The sequence below is a fragment of the Physeter macrocephalus genome, chromosome 14 (genome assembly GCF_002837175.3).
Source record: "Physeter macrocephalus isolate SW-GA chromosome 14, ASM283717v5, whole genome shotgun sequence".
Lineage (NCBI taxonomy): Eukaryota > Metazoa > Chordata > Mammalia > Artiodactyla > Physeteridae > Physeter > Physeter macrocephalus.
Genome location: NC_041227.1, coordinates 85,289,324 through 85,295,797, shown reverse-complemented (window position 1 = coordinate 85,295,797; position 6,474 = coordinate 85,289,324).

Genomic DNA, 6,474 nt, shown 5'->3' with positions numbered 1-6,474 from the left:
GACGCGCAGGCTCAGCGGCCACGGCTCACGGGCCCAGCCGCTCCGCGGCACGTGGGATCCTCCCGGACCGGGGCACGAACCCGCGTCCCCTGCATCGGCAGGCGGACTCCCAACCACTGCGCCACCAGGGAAGCCCTCAACTTCTCCATTTTTATTTCAGAGGAGTCTCGGGAAGGCTCCGTAGATCTTGAGCTGAAAGACTGCCTTCTTGGTTTTGCAGAGAGGAGAGGGCATTCTGAGGAAGACGAACTCACAGAATGCAACCTGACTCGGTGGAGTGGTGAGAGGTCTTTGAGGAGGGGGCCCGTGGGCCTCAGGGAGGCATCTCAGGTCCAGATCACGTCTAAGGACTGTGACGAAGGCCAACCAAACGGGACAGCAAAGGCTCTTCTTCACGCTGACCTCGCCCTGGGAAGGGGGTAGCCTTGGCACTTGAGTCTGGAGAGACTCCAGGCAGGCAGAGGAGGGGGAAGGATTCGCAGTGGGAGGAAGAGAAGGTCTGTGCCCTGATGGAGGCCTTTGGCCTGGGGGGCCTGGGGGCATCCTGTGTGATTGGTTAAGGGCTCAAAGAGAGCGTGGATATCTTTGAAAGGTCAAAGGTCAAATATCTCAAGAGGGGGAGAGTGAAGATTGAACCCAAGTCTGAGTCTTTCAAAGCTCACCCGTCCCTCCACCAGGGTGACACAGCTTCTTAGCAGAGTTTAGCTGCTGCAGGAAACAGGTTGGTCTGGTTAGAAGATCAGGGAGCACAACCCCCTTCCCTGTGGCTCTGCTGTCTGCGTGCTCCCGAGGGCTTTCCCCCGAATCCACAGTGAGGTCTAGTTCTTCCCTTCCCCACTTTAAAAACTATCCTTTGCATTTTAAAACCTGTGATAAAATACACATAATAGTTACCATTTTAACCATATTCAAGTGTGCCATTCACAGTGGTGAGCAGCTCCCACCACTATCTGCTGCCAGACCTTTATCATTGTCCCAAATGGAAACCCTTAACCATTAGTAGTTACTCTATTTTTCCCTCCCTTTACCCCCTGGCAGCCCCTAATCTGCTTTCTGCCTCTATGGATTTGCCTATTCTGGGTATATACATGGAATTATATAACAAGAGGCCTTTTGTGTCTGGCTCTCTTCACTTAGCATAAAGTTTTCAAGGCTCGGGCTTCCCTGGTGGCGCAGTGGTTGAGAGTCCGCCTGCCGACGTAGGGCACGCGGGTTCGTGCCCTGGTCCGGGAAGATCCCACATGCCGCGGAGCGGCTGGGCCCGTGAGCCATGGCCACTGAGCCTGCGCGTCCGGAGCCTGTGCTCCGCAACGGGAGAGGACACAACAGTGACAGGCCCGCGTACCGCAAAAAAAAAAAAAAAAAAAAAAGTTTTCAAGGCTCATCCATATTATAGCACGTATAAGCACTTCATTCCTTTTAAAGTCTGAGAAATATTCCGTTGCACGGACAAGATCACATTTCGTTTATCCACTCATCCACTGATGGACATTTGGGCTGTTTCCACCTTTTGCTCTTGTGAATACCGCTGCTGTGAACATTCGTGTACAAGGTTTTGTTTGGAGATCAGAGACAACCTAGCTCCAGACTGTGCCATCTTCCCCTGGTTCCTGTCCTGAGCCTAGAATCCCACCCTAGTGCAGCTCATCTTCTGGAACCCGCTGGGCAGGCAGACAGACAAAGGAGAGCTGTGCGAAATACCTTGTGAGCTCTCCACGACCGTACCCCTCCCAGCGCCAGAAGTCATACTTTGTAAACCACTCAGGATGCAAACCTCTCTAGACCTCTGTGCACACGAATGTTTTCTTAGGCTGAACGCGCTACTCTTTCTCCTTCCTGTCCAACTGCTGTTCCTCTTTCATATCTGGTTTAAATGTCACCTCTCTGACTTATGTTCTAAGCAGTGTCCTTTTGGGTACGAGCTACTGAAAGAAAAGGCGAAGGGTATCCTAAATAAATTCACGTGTCCCTTGGGACAGAGCGGCTGTGATAGCGGGATTCATGGAAACTAGGAGCAAGGAGCTGACAGCTACCAGGACGAAATGGCCACTTTCTCCAACTTTCTTCTTCCCTCCCTCTCCCTCCTGAATTCTCTCCCTCTCTCACTGGGTGCATAATTACCTTTGCCTTTCTCTTGACCTCATCTCTGGGGCTGTGCCTGCACACGACCCATCACACAGCCATCACTAGCCTCACTGGGGTCTTTCTCTCCATCACAGTCCTTCAGCTTCAGGTGTATACTGCTTTCTGTCCTTCTGTTAATTCAACCCATACTTTCTGGTTTCAACATGGGTGCGTCCTCTCATGTATTGTGTGCCCCTTCCTGGTCTGTGACCCTTGAAGCCAGGGTCACATGGCCCCCTGGCCCCTGTGGAGAGGGACCATTAGCCATGGGGTGGACCCTCAAGTCCATGGGGTGGACTTGAATCTTCCAGACACATGTAATTTCTCTTGCTTTTTTGTTCTGAGGGCACTTTGTAGTTTAGACAAATAAACAAGTAAATAACATAAAAATGCCTTTTTTCCCCTAAGATGATGAATTACTGCACAGTAGAGACTATTTTGGCTACGGATGGTATTTTCAGCACCCAGAGCAGTAACTGGCATATAGTTGTTTACTTAATTTGGTTTAAAAGCATAGCAGTGGAGGGAATTCCCTGGCAGTCCAGTGGTTAGGACCCCGTGCTTTCACTACCGGGCCCGTGTTCAATCCCTGGTAGAGGAATTAAGATCCCACAAGCAGTGTGGCAAAACAAACAAAAACAAACAAACAAACAAACCCCACAGCACTGGATGAGATCAAACCACCAAAGTTCCTTCTAAAGATACATCGGAGGACAGTATCTGAAAATTCCAAACTAGCGTCGGACCCCAGACAAATGCTCTAGAGCACAGTGGGTTCGCAGAACTTGCATTCCATACTCTGAATAGGCTGTTCCCTAGCAGGGAGATGGGAGGTAGGAGAGCCCTGGGATACGGGGTGGGGCAAGGCAGCTGTAGCCTATGCAGAGCTCTGCAAGGACTTAACCTGCCAAGTTCAAAGTCAGCAGCGGGCAGGATGGCGTCAGGAAGGGTGTGAGTGGGCATTGTCAGGGGGAGGCACTTGCTCACCCGACCAGCCCACTTTCTTCCAGAGCCCTTATACCACAGCTGCCACTGGAGCCTTCATTAGGCCCGTCCTGGGTCAAGCAGACCAAGGAAACTGAAACATGGGCCCAGGATAGGGGTCGAAACTTTGCTTAATGTGGTGGAGATTTAATGGGTCAGTTAGGTTGAACGGGGAAGGATGAAAGTTGCCGAATAGGCATTTTATCCGAATGATGATCAAATACCTCTGTTCCCCCTTCTACACTGTGGATGGGAATGTAAGTTGGTATAGCCACTATGAGAAACAGTATGGAGGTTCCTTAAAAAGCTAAAAATAGAACTACCATATTATCCAGGAATCCCACCCCTGGATAATAATCCAGAAAAGACGAAAACTCTACAAAAATAATAAATAAATAAAATAAATAAATTTATTTAAAAAAAAAAAAGAATCAGAACCTCCAAGTTCACTTTGCAGAAATAGGGTTCGCATTTTTGCAACATGGCTCTGGAGACTTGCTTTTGCCCATGACACTTAACTGCCAATTTTGGGAGGATATAAGCGAGATGAGAAATAAGGCAATGAGTGAATGAAGGTCATTTATCATTAATGAACAAGTAGCAAATAGTTATTTTGCGAAAGTGAATAAAGTTTCCTTTTATCTGAAACATATTCATCTAGTTTATAGACTTGAATTCTGCAAAATCATTTTAACAGAGGAATTAATTTCTTCCATAACAAAGCTCTGTGGAGCTATTAAAATTCTTTTTGCATAAAAATTTGATTACTGATGGTTTTTCTTGAAATAAGCAGATGATCAGATTTGGCTTAGGCAGGCTTTTACATATATAAAATAAGGATGGCTGTTATTAATCTAATTCATAACCTCTGTGTGCTGGGTGTACCCCAGCACTCGATTCATGGGGTTTCTAGAGCATGCTCATCAGCAAGGATACTCAGGCGCAGTGAGGCACCCACTGGCCTTTTCCTTCCCTTGGCTCTCCTGGCACCTTCCAAGCACTGCTTCCTCAGCTGGGTGCTCCATCGTGGGTTCCCCTGGGTCTAGCTGCTACTGCCACACCAGGGCTCCTAAAGGGACTGAGGCAACTCAAGTGGGGAGATTGCTCCTCTCCCTCTGTGATAACCTCCCTTCCTTACAGGTGTTGACCTAAGGCAAATATGTTGCAGGAAGGGGGACCCCTTCCAAGGCCCAAGAGTGGGCTCTTGTCTAACACTCAGAAATGAATTGTCGGGACTTCCCTGGTGGCTCAGTGGTTAAGGATCCGCCTGCCAATGCAGGGGACACGGGTTCGAGCCCTGGTCTGGGAAGATCCCACATGCTGTGGATCAACTAAGCCCGTGGGCCACAGCTACTGAGCCCGCGCTCTAGAGCCCGCGAGCCACAACTACTGAGCCCACGCGCCACAGCTACTAAAGCCCCACGTGCCTAGAGCCTGTGCTCCGCAACAAGGGAAGCCGCCACAATGAGAAGCCCGCGCACGGCAACGAAGAGTAGCCCCTGCTCACCACAACTAGAGAAAGCCCGCACACAGCAACGAAGACCCAACGCAGCCAAAAATAAATATAAATAAAAATAAAAAATAAAAAAAAATGAAATGGATTGTCCAAGGAGACACGTGCTGACAAAGCAAGAGACTTTATTGGGAAGGGGCGCCCGGGTGGAGAGCAGCAGGGTAAGGGAACCCAGGAGAACTGCTCTGCCACATGGCTCACAGTCTCGGCTTTTATGGTGATGGGATAAGTTTCCGGGTTGTCTCTGGCCAATCATTCTGACTCAGCGTCCTTCCTGGTGGCGCACGCATCACTCAGCCAAGATGGATTCCAGTGAGAAGGATTCTGGGAGGTTGGTAGGACATATGGACTGGCATCTCCTCTCTCCTTTTGACCTTTCCCGAATTCTTCCGGCTGGTGGTAGCTTGTTAGTTCCAGTTCTTTACCAGGACCTCCTGTCGTAAAGTAACTCATGGAAGTGGTTACTATCATGCCCGGCCAGGGCAGGAGGTTTCAGTCAGCGTTTCCCGTAACAAATAAAATGCCAGATATTTCTCCAGCAAAGATGGGTTTATTTGGGATCAGCAGAGAATTGCCATTTGCGGTCTGCAACCATGGTGAACCACGTGTAACTCCCCACACAGCAACGGATGGAGAACACTTTTATAGAGGGGAACGGAAGTTGGGAGGTGATAGTAAACAAAGAGTCTGTGGCTTGTCATTGGCTGAGTCCTGGCCAGGAAAGAAGAGGAGTCTTTCTTCTTCCTATTGGGCTTTGCCATCCTTACAGGGCGTGAGAGCGCCCCCTGCTGGTCTCTCAACTCTATTTAAGTGAGGTTTCAGTTTATTAATTTTTTACAGAGGGTGGCAAATCTGTGCTTCCTGCACGGGAGTACTGGGAGCTTTCCATGAAAACAGAGCGTGGAGATTTACTTTGTCTCTGAAAACCAGGCTTGAGTCTGAAGGACAGGACTACCAATAGCACCCTGCCATACAATTTTTCTCCTCTGGTCATGAAGTCCTGTCACCAGGTCACACTGTCTCCCTGACACTTTTCCCTTTGATTTATTTCAACCTGGGACCCTCCCTGGGCTTGATGATAATCCACTCTGACCAGGAGCCTCTAAATTGTGTCAGAGGTGCTTGGACTTGCCTGAACTCCAAGTAGAAGAAACAGCTTAGGTACAGGCTGGGGATAAGGGGCCAACCTACATAAAGCTCATTTCCTAAAATGTAGGTTGGTTTCTTTTAAAATCAATCCCCCTTTGAGGGAATCTGCAATTCTAGCATCCCCTGCGAGGGGAGTGAGGTAAATTTGGGGGGCTTAAAGACATTTTAAAGAAATCAGTTTTTCTAAAGACACTTTTACTACATTTAATATTTTTAACAAGTATTTTTGGTTTTTTTAGAAAAAGATATGTTCAGGCTTTTTTTGTTGTTTGTTTGCTTGTTTTTTGTTTGTTTGTTTCTGGGGGAATAACATCAGCTGCCTGAGCTCTGCCTACGGGTTGCGGCTACTGGTGCTAACAGATCCATCACACACAGACCTTCATGAGCCCCTCTGTTTGGGGCATCACATTTTACACCACCCTTCCCCACTCGGGGGTCTCCCATCTGCTCTGAACCCCTCACTTCGGGCTCCACGCCGCCGCTTTCAGCTGTGCGCTGTTTGTCTGCTTCACCTGTCAACACTCTGGCATCCCTTCTACAGCCTCTGGAAATCGGATGACACCGATAGTTTTCCCCTCCTGTTATTTTAATTGCCCCATTCTCAGTGCTTTCTCAACTTCTCCATTTTTTTTTTTTTTTTTTTTTTTTTTTTGCGGTACGCGGGCCTCTCACTGCTGTGGCCTCTCCCGTTGCGGGGCACAGGC